Genomic DNA, 10,506 nt, shown 5'->3' with positions numbered 1-10,506 from the left:
ACCATTCCTAGGCGTCCTGTCCTGGATCCCAGGGAGAAGAGATCAGCACCTCCCTCTCCATGTCCCCTCCTCAGGAAGCTGCAGAGAGCAATGAGGTCACCCCTCAGCCTCCTGTTCTGTAGCATCAAGGGGGTAAGGAAAGGTTGGTGGAGAGACAAACCAGCAGCTTGAGAGTGGAGGCACACGAGTGGAGACCCCAGTGGGATGTGCTTCCTCTTCCTGCCCTGTCCTGCATCTGCCAGAGAGAGAAGGGACAGACCTTGCTGCAGGGCAGGGGTGGCAAGCAGCGGCTTGCACAACGGCACCAAATCTGTCTGCAGTGCTGTCTGGGGTGTCTGGTACACACACATTTTGAAGGGGGCGGCTTTCCCATAAAGGACCAGTGCTGTCCCTGCCAGCTGCATGTAGCTGTGTGTGAGAGCCTCGGCACCTCGCATAACACTACCGGCCTCTCTTTGCCCATTAAATTGAGTAACCGTCCTGAATTCTGTTCGGCAATGTGGGGGTGAAACCAGACAGCTGTCATTATAGTCAGGATAGATGTAGGCAGCACAGCTGATGGAGATCAGCAAGAGAGAGACTTTGCTCTCCCTGTGGTACCTGAGTCCATTTGATCAGCTGAATCCCTGTGTAGGCTGCCCATTTTCATAATAAAGAGAGAAAAATTCTGTTGTCTTAAACGTGTGCATCTGCTGTCATCTCAGTTGTCCAAAGCAAAGCCTCCCCATGCTCAGAAATGCAGCTCCACATACCACCCTGTCTCTCAGAGCCGATCCATTAGAACGTGGAGTTACCTCCATGGCTCTTGGACCAGCTCTGGCAGCTCAAATGTCACCAGGTGTTTGCATCTGACCACCTCAGTGCTGGCCTCCATCTCCAGGAATTACCATGGGAGCTGAGACAGGGAGCTCCCATGCAGGTGCCCATTTTGGGTGCAGCCAAAGTGAGGCAAGAGCAATCCCACCTCCTGTGGGTTTGTGGCAGGCATGGGAGGGAGCTAAGGTCCCTTCTAGCCCCAGGACTACAGACCTAGCATGAGGTGCCTCGATTGACTCAGCTGAATCCCTTCCCTCAGCAGGAGGGACACAAGAGATTACTCCCTGTCCATGTTGGTGTGTCCTGCCTAATGACGGCACAAGAAAATAATGTTCTTAAGCCTCATTATTTTTCTGCGATGTGAAATGCCACTGCTGGGAAGAAGTGTCTCTCCCCAGCTGAGGGAGGGAACATCAGGGATTCCTTCAGCGTGTTTCACAGCAGGTTCCCCTGGAGCTGCAGGGACACCTCGAGGGAGCCCCGAGGGGGCAGAGAAAGTGCTGCCTTGGGCTGGTTCTTTGCTGCTGAGCTGGGCTGGGCTCCTGGGACAGAGGGAGCTCACGGCAAGCGGGCAGCGCTGCCGAGAGACAGCTCTGCCCCGGAGTAGCTCCTCTGCAAAGCGCAGCAGGGCTGAGGGCACTGCCTGCAGGCACCGAGGGGAGAGCAGTGAGGCAGAGAGAGGTTAAAGGCAGTGTGGAGTGGGAGGATGCTGAGAGCTCAGTGGAGGAGAAATCTTCACAGCCCTTGACACAGTAAGTGACTGGGTGCAGGGCAATGCAAATGAACTTCCTGGAGGGATCTCCTAAAGGTGGCAGAGCCCATGGCTGGTGTGGAGGAAGAAGGAGGAGTTCCAGAGCAGGGCTTCCCTGCTGCACCATCAGAGGGAGAGGGCATGACAACCTGCTTCTCTCGGGGAGAGCTGCAGATTGTGAAGGTGGGTGTGCAGGCAGGGGTGCCCAGGGCTGTCCTTCCGAGCAGGGTCCCTGCACCCCAGGGGCTGTGTGCTGGGGCAGGGACTCTGCCGCTCGCCAGGGTCAGCACTCAGCCTGCCCGGGGAGCTCCCCACAGCGCTGTGGGAGAAGCTGTGGCTGGAAGGGGTGACTCCCACCAAGAGGCCAAGAAGGTGTAGCATGGGTCAGGGCTGCTCACAGCTCCAGATCACGCCCACAACGTTGGCAGAGAGTCCTTTGGTAGAAGGACATCAAGGCAGCATTTTCCTGAAAGGGAAGCCGTTTGTGCATTGACTTTTCTGCTGTTGGGGGATGCCATCAGTGGGGGATGGGAATTTCTTTCTGTGTTCTGGAGAAGGCACGGAGACCCCTGTTCTCATTAGCACTTCCCTGAGCTGCTCGTTTGCCTCTGCACACACAGAGATGTCCCTGGGCAGTGCCCTGCTGCCAGGAGAGGTCTGCAGGGCAGAGCTGAGCACAGAGCGGGTGGGATGGGGTCTGTGAGCACTGAGAGGGAGGAGACCTGGGGACAGAGAAACAGCTCCCGGCAGGGACAGCTCCAGGCAGCAGAGACATGGGCAGGCAGGGACAGGCAGCTGCTCCCAGAAAGACTGTGGGAGGGGGGATTCGCACAATTCTCTGCCATCCCCTGCAGTGCCTTCCCCAGAGCAAGCCCCTGATCTCCTCTCCCACCCAGCACAGCCTCATCCCCAAGGCCACAGGTCCAGGGCATGACTCAACTGCTTGGCAGCTGCACCTCCACTCTAGGAGAAATGCCTGTGCCCTACAACCGATCTACAACACACAGGCTAGAAACAAGTGCCCTACATTGTCACTGTCTGGGAGGTGGACAGCACAGTTGGGGAAGGAGAAGGCTTCTCTGCATGCCTGTCTTCCTTCCTCTCCTTGCTTCATTTTTTCAGAACACAGAGGTATTTTTCCTTGTTTCCCCACCTGTCAGTCGTACTCTTGCTCCTGGTGCTAGGGTGAGGGTGCGGGTTAGCTTCTCTTCCGACTCCGACTCTGAGGGTCCTACCCCAGAGGGTTGCTCCTGGCAACTAGGTGCCCAAGCTGTATTGGAAAGTGTGAGGCACCATGTCATTCAGTTGCTAGGGTTGGGGAATGAGCCGGCTCATTTCTCATTCAGCTCAGGGTGGGGGATTTCTGTGAGAAATGTCATGGGCTTTTCTTCAGATAAGTCATTTCTAACTTGTCACTGTCTTCTCCTCCGTACACAGTGCCACAAGCCCATGAAAAGAAAATGTCCAACAACAACTCCATTACTGAGTTCCTCCTCCTGGCATTCGCAGACACGCGGGAGCTGCAGCTCTTGCACTTCTGGCTCTTGCTGGGCATCTACCTGGCTGCCCTCCTGGGCAACGGCCTCATCATCACTGCTATAGCCTGTGACCACCGCCTCCACACTCCCATGTACTTCTTCCTCCTCAACCTCTCCCTCCTCGACCTGGGCTCCATCTCCACCACTCTCCCCAAAGCCATGGCCAATTCCTTGTGGGACAATAGGGCAATCTCCTATGCAGGATGTGCTGCCCGTCTTTTTCTTTCTCTTCTTGATTTTAGGGGAGTATTGTCTTCTCACCATCATGGCCTATGACCGACACGTTGCCATCTGCCAACCCCTGCACTACGGGACCCTCCTGGGCAGCAGAGCTTGTGTCCACATGGCAGCAGCTGCCTGGGGCAGTGGGTTTCTCCATGCTGTGCTGCACACTGCCAATACATTTTCCCTACCTCTCTGCCAAGGCAATGTCCTGCACCAGGTCTTCTGTGAAATCCCCCACATCCTCAAGCTCGCCTGCTCAAATGCCTATCTCAAGGAAATTTGCCTTCTTGTGGTTAGTGCTTGTTTAGCATTTGGGTGTTTTGTTTTCATTGTGCTGTCGTATGTGCAGATCTTCAGGGCCGTGCTGAGGATCCCCTCTGAGCAGGGACAGCACAAAGCCTTTTCCACGTGCCTTCCTCACCTGGCCGTGGTCTCCCTTGTTGTCAGCACTGCCATCTTTGCCTACCTGAAGCCCCCCTCCACCTCCTCCCCGTTGCTGGATCTGGTGGTGTCACTTCTGTATTCGGTGTTGCCTCCAATAGTGAACCCCCTCATCTACAGCATGAGGAACAAGGAGCTCAAGGATGCTCTGAAGAAACTCTTTGAACACAAACTATTTCTTTGTCATTAATGAATCCATCATCTTTACGTGGCTCCCAAGGTATCTCAAGCGAAGTCAGGACTATCTTTTGGTCTGTATTTTATATTTGGGTTTTATACCTGTGATAATATTAACTGCAAGTAAATAGTAGTATGCCTCCCAATTCTTGACGTTCAACAAGTTTTTTTCTGAGGAAGTATCCTAATGTACCTAAGGAAGCAGTCTCCTTGCATAAATAAAGAAGCCAGCAGAAAATCCTTGGTTTGAACTCCCATCCCTTCAAATCTTCTCTGGAGCTGGGGGACCAGCCCCAGCATGCAGAAGGAGTTAAGTCACCAACAGTCTGTGGCCCTCAGAGCTGACCCTTGCTGCCTTGTCGGGCACTCCCTCTCTCCGCCCTTGAGTCAGGGCTGATGCTTCTCTGGAGCCATGGCCATGGACCACATCAGGATGTGGTCTTTTCAGTGCTGGTCTCTCCTCACACTGTCCTGCTGTGACCTTAGGTTTATGTAAGCCCAAAGGTCTCCTTCAACTTGAGACAGTCCTGTTGTCTCTACGGTGGCATCCCTGTGGCTGCAGGCAGGAACAGGCCACGTGAACCACCGTGTCAGAGCTGGCCTCCCTGCTAGCACCACTGTCACCAAAAGGGCTCCTTAGGGCAGGCCAGAAGGCCTGATGCTTCTTCCAAAGCTGGAATACACCCAAAGAGCTGCTCCCTCAAAAGGACTTTTCTTCTTCTGAGGTTCTCGATGGCTTTGGAGAGACAATCTCAGAGTCCCGGGGGGATCTCTCAGGGACTGAGGGCTGGACCAAGAGTTCCCTTCTTGGTGGCATGTGTCCAAGCAGAGAGTAACTGGTCTTTGATTTATCTCCCTGGTGGTGTCCCATGTGTGGTGGGGCTGATGGCAGATGCCATCCTGGAGAGGAATCAGGAGCAGCCAGAAGAGCTCAGAGGATCTTCAGGCACAGCATGTAAGCCTGGGGGGGCAGTGAGTGGTGCCTCATAAAATAAGTGACAGTCCAAGGAGGAGTGTCCCAGAGGCAAAGGTGAACCTGAGGAGACCATGGGCTAACAAGGGCCCTGCAATGCCAGGAGAGGCTGGGAGGAGCCAGAAGGCAAAGGGACGTGAGACTGGAGAGTGGTCCAAGCCCATGGCCTGCATCTAGTGCAGGCCTCCCTTGCCTTTTGTGCCATTGCAGACTCCCCATGGTCCTGCCCAGCCCCATCTTTGGCTATTGAGCCATCAAGGGAAGCTGGAAAAGGGGCTCAGCAGCAGTGATCCCCATCCAGCTGGCTCTGCTCAGTACCCTGACCAGCATGGCCAGTGCAGGCTCACCCCGTGGCCAGAGGGCACCACAGCCCCCTCGCTCTGCAGAGTGCACCGCCAGCCTGGGGCCCTGCAGGGAGCATGGGGAGGGAAGCAGGAACGGCCGGCCAGGCCAGCACAGACACACTTACATGGGGAAAAGCTCTCTGGGAAGGAGGGATGACTCTGGAGAAGAGCAACGGAGCATATATGTGCCTGCAGGGAGGAATCCATGAGAAAGAGAAACCTCTTTCTGCAGGCGCCTGCTCAGGGCAGGCTGCTCTGTCCCCTGGCCAGGACTCTTGTGCTGGCCTGTGGAGAGGGGCTGAGATGGAGGGGCAGTCAGTCTGTGATGGGGATCTCCTGGACCCAGGACCACGAGTCCTGCAGTTTCACTGACCTCCATCTCCTCATGCAAGGGTGAGCCTCTAGCCCTGGGGCATGTGGGGAGGCTGAGAGCCCTCCCTGCCCCCCAGGAGCTGCTGTGCCCTTCAGAGGGGCTGGGGCTGTGGGGGGAGTGCCCAGAGCTCTGCAGCACCCTGCAGCAGGTGCTGCTGTGGGGCTACTCCAGGCTGGGCTGCTCTGCAGGGCTGGGCTGGGGAGCAGGCAGGGGAGATGGGAAGAGCTGGGGAGGGGCTGGGCTGAGCTGGAAAGTGCCTGGGAGAGGACAACACCAATGTTAGCCTACATGTCTGATCATGCAGGGTGAGGACATGCTGCAGTGGGTGTGAGGTACAGAGCCAGGTCTCCTGGAAGGGAGCTGAGACACGCAGGCGCAGGAGAAAGGAGCTCAGTTGGTGCCCTTGGTGGTATGGACAGAGCGGGAAGGTGCCCCAGAGCATTTGTCACCCCCCAGCCTCTCCCATCGGCCATTTCCAGCACTGGCCACTCACCTCAACTGATCAGTGTTTTTGCTCTGGGGCCATCTCCTTCCTCCTGCTGGTCTCGTTACCTGTGTCAAAGGAAGAGCCAGCCCTGCCCCAGCCTCTCTTCTTGCCCAGGCCTTGGCGCACCCCAGAGCAGGGCTGTCTGCGAGCCCCTGTGTCAGACATGGCTGGGGCTTGGCTGGGGCTGGGCACTGGTGGGCTGCAAAAGAAGGAGGGCTGGTGGGGATGGACACTGAGGGCTGCCATGGGGAGTTGTGGTGGGGGACGTTTCCCCACCCCAAACACACCCTTTCCTTGCAGTGTGTGATGAGGAGGGCCGTGAGGGCATGTGTTGGGCAATGGGGCTGCACTGGCTCAGGGACAAGTCACAGATGGGAGCTCCACCACCACAATCAGGAGGTGGAAGCAAGGCCGGGCTAGGGAGGAGGAATTTAGAACTCTGACCTGAGCATGCGGGTATGTGTTTAGGAAAGCCAAAGCTCAGCTGGAGCTGATGGGGGCTGCAGGCAACATCAAGAGCCAAAGGAATTCCATCACTGTGTGTGCAGTAAAAGGCTGAAGAAGGAACATGCTGCCGAGTGATGAGGGGAGGGTTCAAACAGCAGACCCAGAGGAGGCTGAGGCGCTCAATGCCTTCTCTGTCTGAGTCTTTACGAAAAAGGTCTCGCTGGCCTCTGTGCTCAGAGAGCGGGCTCAAGGAGGAGGAGAGCACGGATTGGCAGGAATCTCAGTAGATCCCACAAGGACAGATGCCAGTTTCTGCCCGCGCAGGGGACTCCCCCTGGCAATGGCCCAGGCTGGGGGCTGCCCGGCTGGGAGCAGCCCTGTGGCAAAGGCCTTGGTGGGCAGGGAGCTGGAGAGGAGGCAGCCGTGTGCCCTGGCAGCAAGGGAGGACAGCAGGGCCCTGGGCTGTATGAGCGGGAGCACGGGCAGGAGGTGGAGGGAAGGGACTCTCCTGCTCAATGGAGCACTTGTTAGAGCACATGCAGAAGAGTGTGTCCAGTTTGGGGAACCCCAGTACTGGAAAGGGGTTGGCAAGGTGGAGCAGATTTTGGGAAGGGCCCTGCAGATGGTCAGGGGGCTGGGTCACTTTCTGTGTGAGGAAGGGCTGATGAAGCTGGGTTTGTTGAGCGTGGAGAAGGGAAGGCTGAGGGACACCTCACAGCAAGGGGGGCCTCCCTTTTTCCACCATGAGGCCAGCCAAGAATTTGAACAAGGACTGCTCACCCTGAGAGGCTGGGCACTCCTCCATCCTTGGAGGCTTTCAAGACTGAGAAACCAGATCTGACTCTATAGGCTGCATTGAGTGGAAGGTTGGAGTGCAGACCTCCAAAGGTCTACTCCAACCTGAATAACCATGTCAGCCTATGATCTCTGGTCCCATATCTGAGCAGCATATGAGAGATCAGGTGTTTATGGGGCAAGAATCCTCCTGTGTTGGATGTGAGCAGCTAAGGCAAGTCAGGTGAACATCTCCTCCACTCGCTTGAGTGTAAGGCGAGCCTGGGAGGCACTGCCTCAGACAGCTCTACATTCCCCCTGAAGCTCATTGCATCCAGCTTTAACCACCTCAAAGGCCATGCTCTGCACCCTGAAGCTCCTCCTTGTTGGTTTGGGCATCAGGGCACCTGAATGCCACCTGTGACTCTTCAATCCATGCCTGGTGGTTGTGGACAGCAAGGAGTTTCTCCTTGTGCTGCATTCCCATGTCCCATGGACTCTTCACTGGGATTTGTCTGCCCTTGCTTTAGCCAACCCCTCTTTGGGTGTCTTTCCACTCTTGCTCCTCGAGGCTCCTCTTAGAGCTGACAGGGGGTCTTGACCCTCCTTCACTGTAATTGATCCTCGCAGCACTTTTAAATCCCTTGCTTCCTTCCTTGTCCTGGCCTCCAGGCACCCGATCAGCCCCCACACAGCCTGACTCTTAGCTCCTCCTGGCCTCTCCTTTCCAGGTGAACCCCTCCAAGTTGAAGGCCCAGGGGTGGTTCTGAGGTGACATGCTGCTTGGTGTCAGGTCTGCTCCAGAGGAGACAGGGCTGAGCAGGGTGTCCGTGAGGGTGGCCTGCCCTCCTGCCTGCCACAGCAGGTTGGGTGGCTGTAACAGAGGAGTCCTCAGAGCCAGCACCCAGACACGTCCCTTCCACCTGCCTCAGCCCTCCCTTTTTTCACACAGGCAGTCCATGACTGACTAGGGCTGCACTCTGACTCGCAAACAATGCCAAACTGGAGGAGGATGCCAGTGCTGAGGGCAGCCATGGCTGCAGTGACCACGGCAGAGAAAAAAGACCAACAGCAGACTCACAGCCTTGGACTACAGGAGAGCAACTTTCAGCTGGTTCAGCATCTGCTTGGCAGGATCCTGCAGATCCGAGATCCACGGAGCCCTCTTGCATCTGCAGGGGCAACAACATCAAAACCCATCAGAAACACATCAGTGTGATGTTGTGGGAGTCGAGCAGGGCCGGCTGGAGGCTGGTGGGGATGAACGGGGATCTTGTGGCTGAAGAGTTCAAACACCAGAAGGCATTGCACAAGGTTGGAAGAGGGAACAGGTTGTGCAGGAGGCAGATGGAAAGGTGGCCTTGGGGTAGAGGGATGGAGGCAGGAAAGCCAAAGCTGAGCTGGGGCTCCAACTAGCAAAGAAGAGGGCTAGCACCCACAAGGCCTTCTGTAAGTTCACTGGCAGCACAAGGAGTCAGCTGCGGAGAAGACAGTCTGATGGCTCAATGGGGCAGGGCATGGAGTGACAAGAGCTGGAAAAGGCTGGGGAACTCCTTGGTTTCCCATTGTTTTCTGCTGGGAAGGTGTGCCCCCAGGCCTCCCTGCTCCTCGAGCCTCCTATCAACATCTGTGCTGGCAAGGCTGCACCCATGGCAGCAGCAGCTGTGTGTCGGGGGGCACTGAAGCCAGTTGGGCACACGCAGGTCCATGGGAGCAGAGGGCATGTGCCCAAGGGTGCTGGGGGAGCTGGCTGGTGTCATTGCAAGGCTGCTCTTGATCATCTTGGAAATGCCAGGGCAACCAAGGAGTTCTCTGGAGGTGGAAAAAGACCACCATTGCCCCCATTTTCAGTTTGGGCAAGAAGGAGCATGCAGGGAACTGCAGGCTGGTCAGCCACCTCTGAGTCCCTGGCAGGGGGATGGAGCAAATTCATTTCATTAATTCCTTGGCCCACCTCTGTCAGCTCTTGCTGTCTCAGGTGCCCTGGGGCAGCTGAAGTACCCATCTGCTGCTCGGAAACGGGACCCAGGACCTCTGGGAGCCCTTCTGGAGCATTTGCTGGTCACCAGGAAAAGTATCTCCAGACACCTCCCTTGAGACAACTTCTTTCTCTCCATTGACTAGAAAGGGAACTCGAGACAACTTGGTTTGACATAGACATCTGCACTGAGGTGTGTGATGTTGGGGGAGACCAGTCTCCTGCCTTTCTTCACCTCAAAAGGAGTCACTCTTCATCTGCCCTGGAGGGAATGAAAAGGGAGTGTTCGTAGATGATCTAGAGACCCCTTTAAGGAGACACTCTAACAGAGATGCGTTGAGAGGAGTGCAAATCTGGCCACCCAAACCGAGGGTGTTTCACTGAAGCTGGTTGCTCTGCTTCCCAGCATCAGCTGAGAGAGCCTGCCATCTTCGTGGGTGACTGTCTCTGGGCAAAGAGTGAGGAGTGGCATGGATGCTTCTGGGAGGGGACAGGTTTTAGTGCATTGAGATCTCTGCGAGACATAGAAATGTCTTTTTTTAGGCTGCAGGCGTGATTCTGATAGAAATGTTCAGAAAATGTCAATAAACATGAGGCAGAGAAGAAATGAGGGAAGATTTAAAGCAAAGACAAAGTTTTAATGCAATCTTCAGATTTTAAAAAATTCTTTGTGTTCATTTCCTCCTAGTTTAGCTTTGTTTTCTTTTCATACCCCAGACTCTGGGGGATGTAATGAACTGTGTTTTTTTTAACTACTACTTTGAAAGAGAAACTGATTTTCAGAATGGGGTCAGATGCAGCTACAGGGACACGGGTGTCCTATGTTACAGGGACACAGATGCCTAGTGCCAGTGCAGGTGTCCTGGTGCCCTCTGCCTGGCCTCTATCAGCAGCTCCTGAGGGGCTCTGGTCTCCTGCAGGAGACCTCCTCTCCTGTGTGACAGTGGCCAGGTGCAGGCAAACACCTCAGCCACACCAGGGCCTCTACAAGTGTCCCTCAATGGCCATGGTCAGACAGCTGAGCTCTGCCTTGAAAGGGGAGAACTGCTTGCAACTTTGACAAAACATATGAGCACCTTTTCATCAGCTGAGATGATTGAAAACTTTTAAGAAAATGATGACGTTTTTCCACCACGACAAAATGGGAATTTCTAGGAAGTCTATTAATTGCAGGAGAAGAAA

The 10,506-nt window shown here is 55.4% G+C and overlaps 1 pseudogene; it reads left to right on the top strand.

The window, feature by feature from the left end:
• Positions 1 to 2,973: 2,973 nt before the first annotated feature.
• Positions 2,974 to 3,961, top strand: LOC127028276 (olfactory receptor 14A16-like; annotated as a pseudogene).
• Positions 3,962 to 10,506: the final 6,545 nt, after the last annotated feature.

The sequence above is a fragment of the Gymnogyps californianus genome, unplaced genomic scaffold, assembly GCF_018139145.2.
Source record: "Gymnogyps californianus isolate 813 unplaced genomic scaffold, ASM1813914v2 HiC_scaffold_31, whole genome shotgun sequence".
NCBI classification, from domain to species: Eukaryota; Metazoa; Chordata; class Aves; order Accipitriformes; family Cathartidae; genus Gymnogyps; species Gymnogyps californianus.
This window is presented reverse-complemented; position numbering and strand designations above follow the sequence as displayed.